Consider the following 14,155-nt stretch of genomic DNA (forward strand, 5'->3'; position numbering starts at 1 on the left):
CCCATAATTTAATTTACTTTTAGCTGTGAATCGCGCTCGCGCATCACACGCGCTGAATCTCGCGATCTCCCGTTAGCGAGGCAGTTGCGCCGCACTACGCTACTCACAGCGTTCTATTCCTAATATAAACCGTGTACCTGTCTAATCATAAAAAAATCAAAGCGAACTTTCTCTTGTACAAACTGAGTCAAAGTCCAAAGCCAACGACCACGCAACGAACCCAAGAAATGCTGAGGGACCCGATGCAATGCGTATGTGATTTGATTGCTTGTTTAGGATTGTATTTTTTGAACGTGTAAGTTGAATGAAGACACATTTCGTTAAGTTGCATAGCCTTTATTTTAGATCATGTAGCCGTTGATTCCACGCACACTCGCGCTTTCACGGACGACTCTACACTTGCACAGTATTGCTTGTGATCGCTGTGGTAGACGGTCAGAAGCTCTGGCGTTGCCGATACATGGGATCGACGGGCACGATCACGCTTACGTTCGCGTACGGCAGCCTCTTCTGCCGTGCGTTGCACCCGCAGCCTAACCATGCTGACGGCCGGGAATGTATTGCGTGACGCGCGTAATGCAATGCAGATATATGCAGTTCGTCTGGGTAGCGTGGCGTTGCAGTTTCCATTCTTATCGGTACAACTGCATATGTAAACTGTAGTGTTCTGCGATACGTATGTCGTGCGCCGTTCTATTGTGTGCGCAGACGCTCAGATAGTTCCATTGTGTAAGTTGGCTTTCCTGCAGTGTGTTTTCGGCGCTCACGGACGAATCAGTGAGACATAGAAAGCTTCGCTTTAATACAAAATATTGACACGCGAAATGAAAACTTGTGTTGAGCTGCGCTCATATTTCGCATTAGGGAGTATCGTAATCGCCAGCGAATTAAAAAAAAATTTAGGTGTTCATTATAGCAGTGATCTTCATTCGGAATACTTCTTGTGTATGCATTGCTGGCTTCGAAACAAGAAAATTAAACTCGGTCTCTCTTCTGTACTACTGTATTGAACTTTGGCAAAAAAAAATTGAAAAGTAGAGCTGCAGTTGGGGCCAGTTGGTTATACATGTTTGGATAAAGACGCTGAAAATAAAATTGAAAACAAAAACCCGGAAAGTAAGAGTTTTTGGGCAGCAATTAAAAAAAGAATGATCACCTCTGATATCGATTAAATTTTCATAGTCATTTTTTATCACTAGTCAGTTTTTTTGAAAAACATTGCACCATGTTGTTCTCAATAAAAAGACAGCAATTAAGACATAGTAGCTGCTCTGTTCAGTGCCCCGCTGCCTTCCTTTTAGCATGTTTAACCATGCAAGAATCGGAGAGAGAAAGAATGATATATTAAAGGCAGGGAGGTTAACCAGGACTGAGCCTGGTTGGCTATCCTACACTGGGGGAAGGGAGAAGGGGAGAGAGAAAGATTAAGAGAAGAATAGGTTTCATGAAAGACAAAGGAGGTGGGGGTCGTGACCTAAACGTCATGTGGACCGAAAAGCCGCTTGTACGGTAAGTATGGTAAAGCCAGTCCTCGCGCGTGCCGGAGGCAAACTTAGCGGAAAAAGCGATAGACGCTGTTCCGTATTTTAATCATGTTATTGGGAGAACAATTATATGCACACCAAGCGAATTTCCGGCGTCGCGGTGAGGTTCCGTGTAAAGTTCAAGTGCGATAAGATCGGGCCGTATGCTGTAGGTGCGAGGAAACGAGGATGAGCCGAAATGGATAGTGGCTTGATGCGGTGGCGTCTTCTCGCGCGTTCAAGCTGGGGCGCGGGGTGATCTGCGCTGCTAGGAGGGGGAAGGAGGGCAGGTTAGCGTGCATCTCCTATTCTACTCCGGTTGCACATGGCGCGGCTGAGCGCGTTCGCATAAAACCCCTATATATAAAAAGTAGCGCCATTCTTAGATCTTGCCGCCACCGCGCTCACCCCGGCGCTTCCTCCTCGCCGCCTCCTGTCGCCCCAGCCTCCTCCGCTCCCCCATTGGCCAATCCGTGTCACGTTGAAGCACGCGTCGCGCTTTTGTATATTTTTTTCTTTCTGCAGCGGGCTCCGACCGCCATTCTCGGGCCTGTGCGACGAAAGTGCTGTACGCACAAACGGATCAAACGTGTTAGGGACAAGAACTTCGTTGTGATGGCATGCTGCCTGCGCCTTCAGTTGCCGCAACCGACAAGGCGAGGGCAATAGGCTTTTTTTTTTTTTTTTTTTTAACCATCCGGCGAGCGCAAACGCTTGCTGCACACTTGATATTTGCGCCGTCACGCATCGTCGCGTTGCTTCTTCCAAAACGGCATCATTAAGGCCAGTTACTGACTGACAAAGTAAAATCGCGCCTCAAAATCTTCTCCGCAGGGCGCGATCGAAGTTTTCCGCGGATTTCCTCTGGTAGCGCGTTAGCTGTCGTCTGCCACGGCAGGCCCGACGTAGGCGGCACCACTGTCGTTATCGCGCCTTGATCGCGCTGGCCGCGCCGAGCGAGACAGTGGAACGGAGGAGGAGGGAAGTGGTTGGCGTAAAGCCTCTATTGACCCTTTTCGCGGCGCTCCCGTTGGCGCTGCCATGTTTGATCACGTGGTGACGCGTCCATTGCTTGCCTCAGCCGCCTCCATTGCCTCCGCGTTTACAATACAAGCGCGTGACGCCGGTGCGGCACAGCAAATCTCCATTTCGACGCATATCGTAGACGGTGACTTTGTGGACGACACTAAGCTTTGGCCACAGCTTTAGAGGTCATGTAAGTGCTTTCAGAGCGCGAGCAGCGTATACGGTAGTTTTACTAAAAGCGGGACTAGAAATGTATTCCAAGCTGTCCAAACTGTCCGCTTATGAATTAAAGCGGGATCAGTGTGCTCTTCGTTATTTATTTGGCAAACATTTTGAACCAGCAGCTTGTCATATTTCTGACTCAGTAAAGTTCCTCGGTTCCTCGGTGCGGCCACTATCTAATTGTTTATTTTCAGCGTAATCGCTCACGGCTGTGCTCTGCTGCGATAGATTTGTTCTTGCTGCGCACAAAGCTTGGACTATAAATTTGTTCTGTACTTTGCGGTAGCTCGTAGCAAAGACGTATTATCGCTAGTGCCTCGCTTACTCTGTGGACCGTCACGAAACGTTCAGCTTCCAACATTCGTGTCTTGTAGGTGTAGTCGCCGTCACTCATGCTTCGGCACATTGATTCAAGTGAGCGCCTATTCACTGATTATTGATACGTTGGCGATAGGGTGGGCGTAGGTTTGCGTGCGAGTAGGGTGGATGTGTGTAGATAACGTGCGAATAACTTACTATGCCAGTAAGTGGCACTGCTTCCTTTTGTATACAAAAGGAAGTAGTGCCACTTACTGGCATAGTAAGTTTCTATAACGAGCGGCACTCACTCTTAAGTGCCGACGTTCCGGAGTTGAATTCCTTTCTTTGGAGGTTAGCTATACAGCTCGGACGGATGAATTATCTTTTTTTATCCTTGAGGAAGGCCGTGCATCGCGAAGGACGGCAACACAGGCAGTCCTTAAGTAGCAGCGGCGACACAGGTTGATTGCATTCCAAATATGCGAATCACTATTTTTGCAGCGAACTACCGCACACGTCTTCCCTTTATCGTTACACATTTTGCAGCATGAATTGGGCAGAGTGCATTAGCGAACACCCAGTTGCATTTCCGACAGCTGATCGCATAGTAGCAGGACAGAAGCAGTAATGGTTTTGTATTCGTGCGCATTCGCTGAGGCAACGTATGGCGCGCCGCCGAAAGCGCCATCTCGTTCCTCTAGAGCAAACTGCTCCGCGAAAAGGGTCAATATATAAAAAGTAGCGTCACGCTTTGAAGAATGCCGCCGCCTCCTCGCACAACCTGTCCGAGGCTGACGCCGCGTCGGTATTAGCAGAGCATGGAAGGACTCTGGTATTAGCCTAATGGCATCACGTGGACCGTCGAGCCGCCGGGCGCTGGCTGCGTTTGTTTACAATCACGCTTCATCGCCATTTTCGCCCGAGAAGCGTCTACCGACTGGCGAGAAGCACGACGATAGCGACGAACACAGTCGGCGATCGTCGAATCTGATCAGCGGTGAAAGATAAACAAGTGCACGTGTTTCAAGCGGTGTAGGCGGCGCAACGGTCGAAAAAGGAGCGCGAAAGAGAGGAGAAACGAGGAGGAGGGAAGGCGGAGGAGGAGAGTGTCGCTACTTTTTATATATAGGGGCTTTAGGTTGGCGCTACTTTTTATATATAGGGCACGGTGTAAGATATATACTCTTAGGTGGGGACACTTCTCGGCTTGCTTGCTAGATGCGATCGACCAGATAAAGTAGCAAGGGCGCGCGTCTATCGGGGCGGTGACGGCAGCGGATACCTATCGGCGGAACGACGCAACTTCAGTTAGAACGCACGCGAGAGCGTGCGCCGACAAGGAACGCGTGCATGCCCTCTCCCCGGTGACTATATACTTTCGTGCGCCACTCAATCATTTCTGATTTCCCGCGAACCGCCGGTTGCTATAACAACGGGAGATTAAACCAATAAATAGCTTTCTGTGTTGAAGTTGCGTCGTATACTGCCGATAGGTATCCTCTGCCGTCACCGGGCCGATCGCCGCGCGCCTTTGCTACTTTATCTGGTCGATCGAGTCTGGCGAGTGTCCTCACCTAAACGAGTATATATCTTACACCGTGATATAGGGGCTTTACGTCCGCGCGCGCCCAATCTTGAGAGAAATCCGCAGTGGGTGCAAAGATTGGGCGACCCGAGAAGCCTGATGGCTTTGTGTGCGCTGTGTTCTCGCGCGCTTATGGTTCGCATTGAAGCGAGACGCAGCACGAAGGGGAATGCCGCCGCTCTTCGTCACGCAAGCGTTCTGACAGCGAGTGTCCGCAGTCATCGAGTGAGATGTGCTCATGTTTGACTGCACGCGTGAAACCATACTTGGTAATTTAGTTGGTAAGTAAATATTTACAGCGGGCGGACGGAAACTGCGACTTTTCATGTCAAGTCATGCATTAACTTTGGCTTCGATGGGGGCGAAATGCGAAAACACCCATGTACTTAGATTTAGGTGCACGTTAAAAAACCCCAGGTGGTCCAAATTTCCGGAGCCCCCCACTACGGCGTGCCTCATAATCAGATCGTGGGTTTGGCACGTAAAACCCTACAATTTAATTTTTTAAAGTCATGCATTAACTTTGGCCACTAAGTATGTGGTCGTGCATATGTCATGCATGCTTGATGTCACAACGTCATGTAATTTATGACATCATGCATGTGTGTCATGTGACGTCATTCATGTCATATATGTCATGCATGTTACGGAAGCGGTGGATTGCGATTTTGATGGCACTAAAGGAAATGAAGTCAGTGTCACGTCCGTGAAGTTGGTTTCTCCGAAGCGCGGCGGAGCGCTTGACGTCATTTTAGACTACGTGATGGCGCTCGGCAAGTAGCGGCTCAGGGAAAGGAAAGGCGCAACCCGGCTCCCTTTGGCAACTCCAGAATCCGTTACTTGTGCTGACAACACTGTCCAAATAAACAAAGATGCCGTTATTCTATGGTAGGCTTAGGGTACGGCCACGCTAGCGGCAAGAACGCGCGCGTCAGGGCGCGAGCGGCAACGCGTCATGCCGCGCGCGGCAAAAACGGCAGGAATCCGGGGTTTTGCGGCGTGCCGCGCGAAATGGGTTCGAGACCCATTTCTGCGGCAAGTGCCGCATGCCGCGAGATGAATGACCAATCAAGAGCGTCGAGGCTGACGTCATGGAGCCATGGCAACCGGACCGCTGTCGCTCCGCGCCGGCTTTCCAATCGACGATAGTCGTCTCTCGCGGTTACGTGGAGGGATTTGTGGACGCTGTCAGATCGTGCCCTTTCCGCTTACGGTGATTGCGCGTTCCGAGAGCGCGCGAGGTCTTATCGCGCTGCCGCTCGGCGAGACGCGCTTGTCACGGTGGCCTCGCGGCAAGGCGCTGACGCGCGGCATGACGCGTGCATTTTTTGCCGCTAGCGTGGCCGTACCCTTTTAGTGCCTAGTAGGGTCCAGGCTTTGGAACACAGCAGACACCTGCCGCCCGTAGGAATTCCCAAGCCCCTCTGAAACGTGAGACGTTAATAACAACCAATCGGAACTAGTTGCGAGCCAGTTTCAGGGTGTAGAAGTTGGGGCCCTTGCTGCAATTCGCCATGCTTCTCTGAGCAGTCTTCTTCGTACTGGGCCGCGATCTTGTAGCGATGCCTTATGACTTAGTCTTATCATCCACCGCTCACGGCTGGCTGATCCCGTTGATAACGTGAGCGGACGGTCGCTCCGACCACTGACAAAGCGCGATAAGCGCGAAAAGGCATTATTACCGGAAAGGCATCGCTACAAAATACCGGCCCTGGGCCGCGATTTTGTAGCGATGCCTTATGACTTATTTTAGAATAGTCTTATCATCCACCGCTCACGGCCGGCTGATCCCGTTGATAACGCGAGCGGACCGTCGCTCTGACCACTGGCAAAGCGCGATAAGCGCGAAAAGGCATTATTACTTTAAAGTCATCGCTACAAAATACCGGCCCTGGATGCTGTTACGTAATCGGAGGCTAGACGCCGAGAGCGGCAGGACTACCGGCCCAAGGAACAGACGACCCACGCAGCGCCAGGAAGACAATCACCTTTATTCTTTCAGCGACGCGCTTTTTGTGCGCTACGTAGCCAATCAGGGGGTGGCAAAAATAAAAAAAGAAAAGATATCGCGGCAAGCGGGGCAGTCTTATCGACAGGCTACGTGGAGTGTGACCAGCACCGCAAATGTTACAAAGTGGCGCCGAGGGCATACGACAATGCACACGGGGCGGGCCGTCAGGGAAATTATGTTGAAAGCCTTGACGGCGTTTCCGAGCCATTGGGCAGAGAAATGACAAAGAAAGTGTGTTTCGTGAAAGTGAGCCGTGGCGGCAGATCCTTAATTCAGGGAGGAATGGAATTCCGCTGGATGCGGCTTTTTTAACCCCTGTCTCTGCAGAGAGCCACCAACCGCTAACTGTTTGCTCAAGCGGGCATGGCGGATGGCCGACAGCGAGTGACTGAAAACGCTTACTGGGTTTGACGAAATGAGTGTTGTTCCCGTAGATGTTGTTCCCAGATGATTTGAATGTGGCGATCAGGTGGTGGATATTTGTTTAGAATCTGCATGGCCGGTTTGTGGTTTGCGCCGTCATCCACCTGTCGAAGTCCTCGCTTGTCCCCCGCCAATGTTATTGAAGGGTTTGTTTAAGCTGTACGAATTCTTGCGCTTGTGGACACTGGCGCCGCTATTTCTGTAATGAGCCGTAAGTTTTGCCGCTCCATCCGTAAAGTGACGACGCCACCTTCAGGGTTTTCTCTCCGTACTGCGAGCGCACAATATATTCAAGCCGTTTCAGCATGTACGGCCAGGGTGCTCATACAAGACGTGACCTACAGCGTTGAGTATCCTGTGCTGGCCTCGTGTTCCCATGACCTGATCCTCGGGTGGGATTTTTGTCCCGTAATCACGCCGTTATCGACTGTGCTCGTGCTCAAGTAGAGCTCTCTGTGTTTCCTGAGACGCCTTCCACCCATGTGGCCGGTCCTGGGGATAGAAAGCTTGTCGTCACCGCCGATACTGACCTACCACATCAGAGTTCCGTCATTGTTCCCGTTTCCTGTGCCACCCTTTCCGACGCCACCTTTCTGTTTACGCCATCTGACGTGTTTCGCCGCCGCCACAATACGTCACTGCCTTTTGCCATCCTCGTGCTTCGATCATCAGGACAATCCCGGACAACCCCAACTCTGGCACTCTGACTTTGTACCGTAATGAAATGCTTGGCCACGTTCAGCCTGTAGACGCTGATGTTATCGTATCCCTTGATCCCTCCGAGCCTGAGGCTAAACATCAGGTGAACGCTCTGAGCCTCTGACCCTTCAACTTGCGTCCGACGCCGTGCTCTCGGATTCTTTTCACCGTTCCATCGACAGCGACCTCACACTGGCTGAACGGACGAAGCTTCTTGCCCTTCTACACGAGTTCCGCACTTCGTTTGACTTACCGCAAGCGTCACTTGGCCGAACTAATGCGGTTGTTCACACGATTGACACTGGGCCTCACGCTCCTTTGCGACAGCGCCCCTACCGTGTGTCACCTGCGGAACGTCGTGTCATTACGACATGGTTAAGCGCGGAGTCATTACGCCTTCTTGCAGCCCCTGGTCCTCTCCTGTTGTACTGGTCAAAAAGAAAAATGGCTGTATTAGATTCTGTGTGGACTACCGGCGCCTCATCAAGATTACTCGCAAAGACGTTCATCCTCTTCCTCGAATAGACGACGCCCTCTATTGCATTCAAGGTGCCGAATTTTTTTTCTTTCCCCGACTTGCGATCGGGATATTGGCAGATCCTTATGGCGGAGTGTGATCGTCCCAAGACGGCGTTCGTCACACCGGATGGCCTGTATGAATTTACGTACCATGATGCCTTTCGGACTTTGCAAATTGCGCCCGCAACATTCGAACGGATGATGGACGGCATTTTACGCGGTCTGAAATGGAAGATTTGTCTGTGCTATCTAGATGACGTCGTCGTGTTCTCCCGCGATTTCGTCACACATCTCCCTCGTTTACGCACAATTCTACGCTGCCTTACAAACGCACGCCTTCAACTCAACCTGAAGAAATGTCACTTTGGGGCTCGCCGACTCACCATCCTCGGCCACGTCGTCTCCAAAGATGGCATTCTCCCTTACCCGGACGAAGTACGTGCTTTTGCCGAGTTTCCGAAGCCTTCTACCATCAAAGAACTTCGAAGCTTTGTCGGCTTGGCCTCCTATTTTCGTCACTTCGTCCGAAATTTCGCCTCCATCATCGCACCGTTTACGAAGTTCCTCGCCGGCCCCAGCGACCTTTCCCACTGGACACCGGCCTGCGACGACGCATTTGCGACTCTGCGCCGCCTATACTTACTTCGCCACCTGTGCTACGCCATTATGACCCTTCTGTGCAAACCGAAATACATACAAATGCCAGTGGTATCGGTCTTGGTGCAGTTCTCGGGCAACGCAAGCCCGGCTTCCCGGAGTATGTAGTGGCCTATGCAAGCCGCGCCCTCACCAAGGCGAAAGCGAATTATTCGGTCACCCAAACAGAGCGCCTTGTGATTGTATAGGCGTTAGGAAAATTTCTACCCTATTTGTACGGCAGGCCTTTCGACGTTGTAACTGACCATCATGCACTCTGCTGGCTGGCTTCCCTCAAAGATCCCTCTGGTCGTCTCGGTCGATGGGCTCTTCGTATTCAAGAAATCGACATTCGCGTCGTTTACCGATCCGGGCGCAAGCATTCTGACGCGGATGCGCTCTCTCGTTCACCCGTGAAATCCTAAATAGGGCCCCCTTCAGCGGTCGACTTTTCCCTGGATGCTCTCACCATCAGCGACATGCCTTCGGAACAGCGCAAGGACCCATGGATCGCATGCCTCTCGAAAGTCCTCTGCGCCTCTTCACCCGCTAGCCAACCCCGTGCCCTTCGTCGCCAAAACCATGCATTTCGCAATACGCGATGCACTCTTATACCGCCGCAACTACCTGGAGAACGGACGTAAATGGCCGCTGGTCATACCCAAGCACTTGCGAGCCGATGTGTGTGCGTACTTCCATGCTGATCCGCAACATGCCCACGCTGGCGGGCTCAAACGTATCAGCGGCTCCGCCAATGCTACTACTGGCGTGGGATGTACATACACATTTCTCTGTAAATATATACGGTCTTGTACCGCATGTCAACAACGGAAGACGTTTCACCATACACCCGGTTAGCTGCAGCCTTTACCATGTCCTGCCCGTCCTTTTGAACGCATTGGAATCGACCTTTATGGACCGCTTCCGTGCTCTGTTACTGGCAATCGCTGGATAATTGTCGCGGTGGACCATCTCACGCGATACGCAGAAACAGCTCCACTCCCTGCGGCTGGTGCTCGTGACGTCACTTCTTTCATATTGCGCCATTTCATACTACGTCATGGTGCGCCACGGGAACTGCTGAGCTACAGAAGCCGTGTGTTTTTGTCCAACGCAGTGGGTGCCCGGCCTAGTGGTAGAACGCCCGCCTCGGCTAGCTACGGGAGGCTGTGGGTTCGATTCCCACCGCCGCCGGGCACCCACTGGTTCAAATGGGTACAAGTGTGCCCCGGCCTGGCGTTCGGCTTTCTTCAGGGGTGATACGCTTGGGAAAGGAGCCTGCGCCCTGAATTCCCGTCGAAACCAACGTGAGCACGGAAAAAAAGTGGTGTCTGGGCCGCTCCCATGGCGGTCATTTCCCATGTGGCGCCCCAAGCACCTATTGAGGTGGGGGCGCCTTCGGGTTGAGGTCAAACTCCCCTTTCCAAGCGTTGAGGTCCCATAATGGCCGAGCACCAGGCCGGGAGCGCGCTTGTACCTATTTTACCGGTAGGTACCCGGCGGCAGCACTTGCCTCCCACAGCCGCGGCGGATGCTCGTCTACTTGCTCACGTTGGTTTCGACGGGAATTCAGGGCGCAGGCTCCTTTCCCAAGCGTATCACCCCTGAAGGAAGCCGAACGCCAGGCCGGGGCACACTTGTACCCATTTGAACCAGTGGGTGCCCGGCGGCGGTGGGAATCGAACCCACAGCCTCCCGTAGCCGAGGCGGGCGTTCTACCACTAGGCCACGGCAAGCGCTTCTCCGTTCGTGCCCCTATTGTTCATCGCACATCTACTGCCTACCACCCTCAAACCAATGGCCTCACGGAACGTTTCAACCGCACGCTCGGTGACATGCTGTCGATGTATACATTGATTCTGATCATTCCAATTGGGACGTCGTTCTCCCCTTCGTGACTTATGCGTATAACACCGCGGCACAGTCTATGGCAGGCGTTTCCCCATTTTTTCTTTTATATGGCCGTGAACCATCCTTCACACTTGATACGAATTTACCATACCGCCCGAATCGCCTCCGAATTCAATCCAATTTCTCACGTCGCACAGCATGCAGAAGAGTGTCGTCAGCTGGCCCGCTCGTTCACGTCCGACAGTCAAGCCATCTATAAAATATCGCCGCGACACCGATGAGCGTGTGCAGAGTTTTACCGTTGGATCCCTCGTCTGGCTCCGAAAACCTTTTAACTCTCATGGCCTCACTCCCAAGTTTGCTGCCAAGTACCACGGGCCATACGTCATCGAGCACCGGTCTCCCGTCACTTATGTCATTGAGCCGGTCAACCCCTCCTCGAACAAGCGCCGTCTCGGTCGCCACATGCTCCACGTCAGCCGCCTCAAGCCGCATCACGATCCTCTCATCCTTTCGTCGCCTTGAGTCATCAGGATGGCTCCCCTTCGCAGCCGGGGTTATTGTAATGAAGCAGAACAGGGAGGAAACAGTAGTGGGGTGCTCTCATAGATGTAAGGCGTGAGCGTAGGTCACGAGATGTTGGCGCCGAGACCGTTGCTCTCTTGTGTCTGTGCTGGTTTTATTGCGATAGCAATTATATGGACACTTCAACCGGATTTCTGCCGTCGCCGTCGTCGTCGCCGTGAGGTTCCCTATAGATAAAATCTTCGCCGCGTGCCGTATGCCCGAGCGGAAGCGTGCGGGGACGCGCGCTATCACGGAGAGCGAACGCACTCAATCACCCACGCACAAGCAAGAAAGCGGGAAGCCAGCGCCGGAGGGAGCGCGGGGGGGGGGGGGGGGGGGCGCACTTCTACTCTGCCAACAACCGCGCTCGTCGCTCGCCCGCACCGTCTCTTATCTCACACGGCTCTGACCTTTATGCGCCGTGCATTCGCCGCTCAGTTTCCGTTGAAGCGATAGACCGCACGTACCTTCGCCCGCTGCGGCGTATATGGGCTCGCTGCCAGCGTTTTGACAGTCGTTGTCTGCAGCCATTCAGTGTGATCCACGCTTGTTCATTCAGTTAGTAACAGTCGGGCCACATTTTCCAACGCACGCTACACATGCAATGCTGCCCGGATCGGCAGTGCAGCACTACAGGTGTGTCCCTTCGCACGCGCTGCCCACGGGAAGCGCTTCTCAGCAACACCACCGTTCCACACGCGCCTTCTCGTGGTCATCGGATCTCTCTTCATGTCGGTCTACTTACGCCGCAGCACACCTGCTTACTTAATCAGCTCATGTTTACTACAATTCATATTGCTACCAAAGCCGCTCACCTTACTTCGTATGACATTGCTGTTTTGCGATCGCATTCATTGCTTCGCCCTTAGGGCGAAACTGTGACATTTTTTTCTGCCTAATCGCTCGCGGGTGTGCTCAGTTCCGATAGATTTGTTCTTGCTGCGCACAAGGCTTGAAACGTAGCTGTTCTGTACATTGTACACCTTGTAGCAAAGACGTATTATTATTGCTAGTAACTCGCTTACTCTTGTGGACCGTCACGAAACATTCAGCTTCGTCCATTCGTGCGCTATCGATGTAGTCCCGTCACTTATTGTGCGTGTATATTCAAGTGTGCGCCCATTCACTTGATACGTCGGCGATATAGGGCGTAAGTTTTCCTGCCATTTGGGTCAGATGTGTGTAGATAACGTGAGCGAAACTTACTATGACCGGAAGCGGCGCTACTCCCTTTGTCATTGTTTAACGAGTGGTACTCACTCTTGCCGACGTTCTGGGGATGAAGCCCTTTCTTTGAAGGTTAGCGATACAAGGCTGACGGATGACCAAATTTCTGTATCCTCGAGGTAAGCCGTACATCTCGAAGTGCCGGTAACACGTTCGGAAAGTTACAGCAGCGGTCCGCGAACTTGGCCACACAGATTCATTCCATTCCTTAACATGCCAGTCAATATTTTTGCAGCCAACTACTGCACACGTCTTCAATCCACATGATTCAATCTAGCATGATTGGAGCACAGTGCGATAGCGAAAACTCAGTTGCACTTCTGACAGGTGATCGCACAGAAGCAAGGTAGAAGCGGCAATGATTTCGTATTCATGCGCGGTCGCTGAGGAGACGTATATATGGATGGATGGATGGATGGATGGATGAGGCTGAACCCTTTAAATCGGGCGGTGGCATACGCCACCTAGCCATTAACATAGCACTATAATATGGCGCGCCGCCGTAAGCGCCATCTCGTTTCTCTAAAGCGAACTGCTCCGCGAAAAGGGTCAATAGAATGAAGGTAGTACAAGCCTACGCGCCAACCTCCAATCGCGATGATGAAGAAATAGAACAGTTTTATGAAGATGTTGAATTAGCAATGAGAAAGGCGCAACCTTAGTATACTGTAGTCATGGGCGACTTCAATGCAAAAGTGGGGAAAAGGCAGGCTGGCGAGCAAGCAATTGGCAACTACGGCATTGATTCTAGGAACACTAGAGGAGAGATGTTGGTAGAATTCGCGGAAAGGAATATGCTCCGAATAATGAATACCTTAATTCTTCAGGAAGCGCAGCAACAGGAAGTGGACCTGGAAAAGCCCTAATGGAAAAACAAGGAATGAAATAGATTTCATACTCTCTGCCGATCCCAGAATAGTGCAGGATGTAAAGTGTTTGGTATACGGTAAAGCCCAAACCGCATTCACGCGATTTTGTGCGCGACGGCGACGAGCGACGGCTTCGAGCGACGAAACGGGCCGTCGCGCGAACAGATCGCTCGGTCTTTTCGCTGAATCGCTCGGTTCTAGAAATCTAGAATTCGTCGCTCGTCGCCCGGAAGTGCTATGAGCGACTAGCCGATAGCACGAAGCCGGAACTGGATATACATCAGTCAAGTACTACCGATTGTCGCACGGAACGAGCAAACGAATAAATTTTTATACGTGCAAGGATAATGACGTAGTGCAAGACCTTTAGAAATATTTATGCTGCTCTTTACACTAAAACACATCAACTTAAATTAATAAAGCAAGCGTCACGCCAGTTTCGGCGAGTATTTGCTGCCCTTATACCGGCAACACCGGGGAGACGTCGCTCAAAGTCGTCGCTCGTCTCGTCGCTTGCATGCGGTACGACTTGTAGGCGACGAGCGAACGCGACAGCCATCTCCATCGCGTCGCTTGTCGCTGTCGCGCGCAAGATCGCGTGAATGCGGTTTATACTTAAAGTGCATGCAGTGACCATAGGCTAGTGAGGTCTAGGATTTCCCTCAATTTTAAGAGAGAAAGAATAAAGTTAGTCTTG

At 52.0% G+C, this 14,155-nt stretch overlaps 1 long non-coding RNA gene across 1 annotated transcript in view; it reads right to left on the reverse strand.

Moving 5' to 3' along the window:
- Nucleotides 1-14,155, reverse strand: part of LOC125940209 (uncharacterized) — a 174,443-nt gene that overhangs the window by 38,209 nt on the left and 122,079 nt on the right. The gene's annotated exons all lie outside the window — the stretch shown is intronic.

The sequence above is a fragment of the Dermacentor silvarum genome, chromosome 1 (assembly GCF_013339745.2).
Source record: "Dermacentor silvarum isolate Dsil-2018 chromosome 1, BIME_Dsil_1.4, whole genome shotgun sequence".
Lineage (NCBI taxonomy): Eukaryota > Metazoa > Arthropoda > Arachnida > Ixodida > Ixodidae > Dermacentor > Dermacentor silvarum.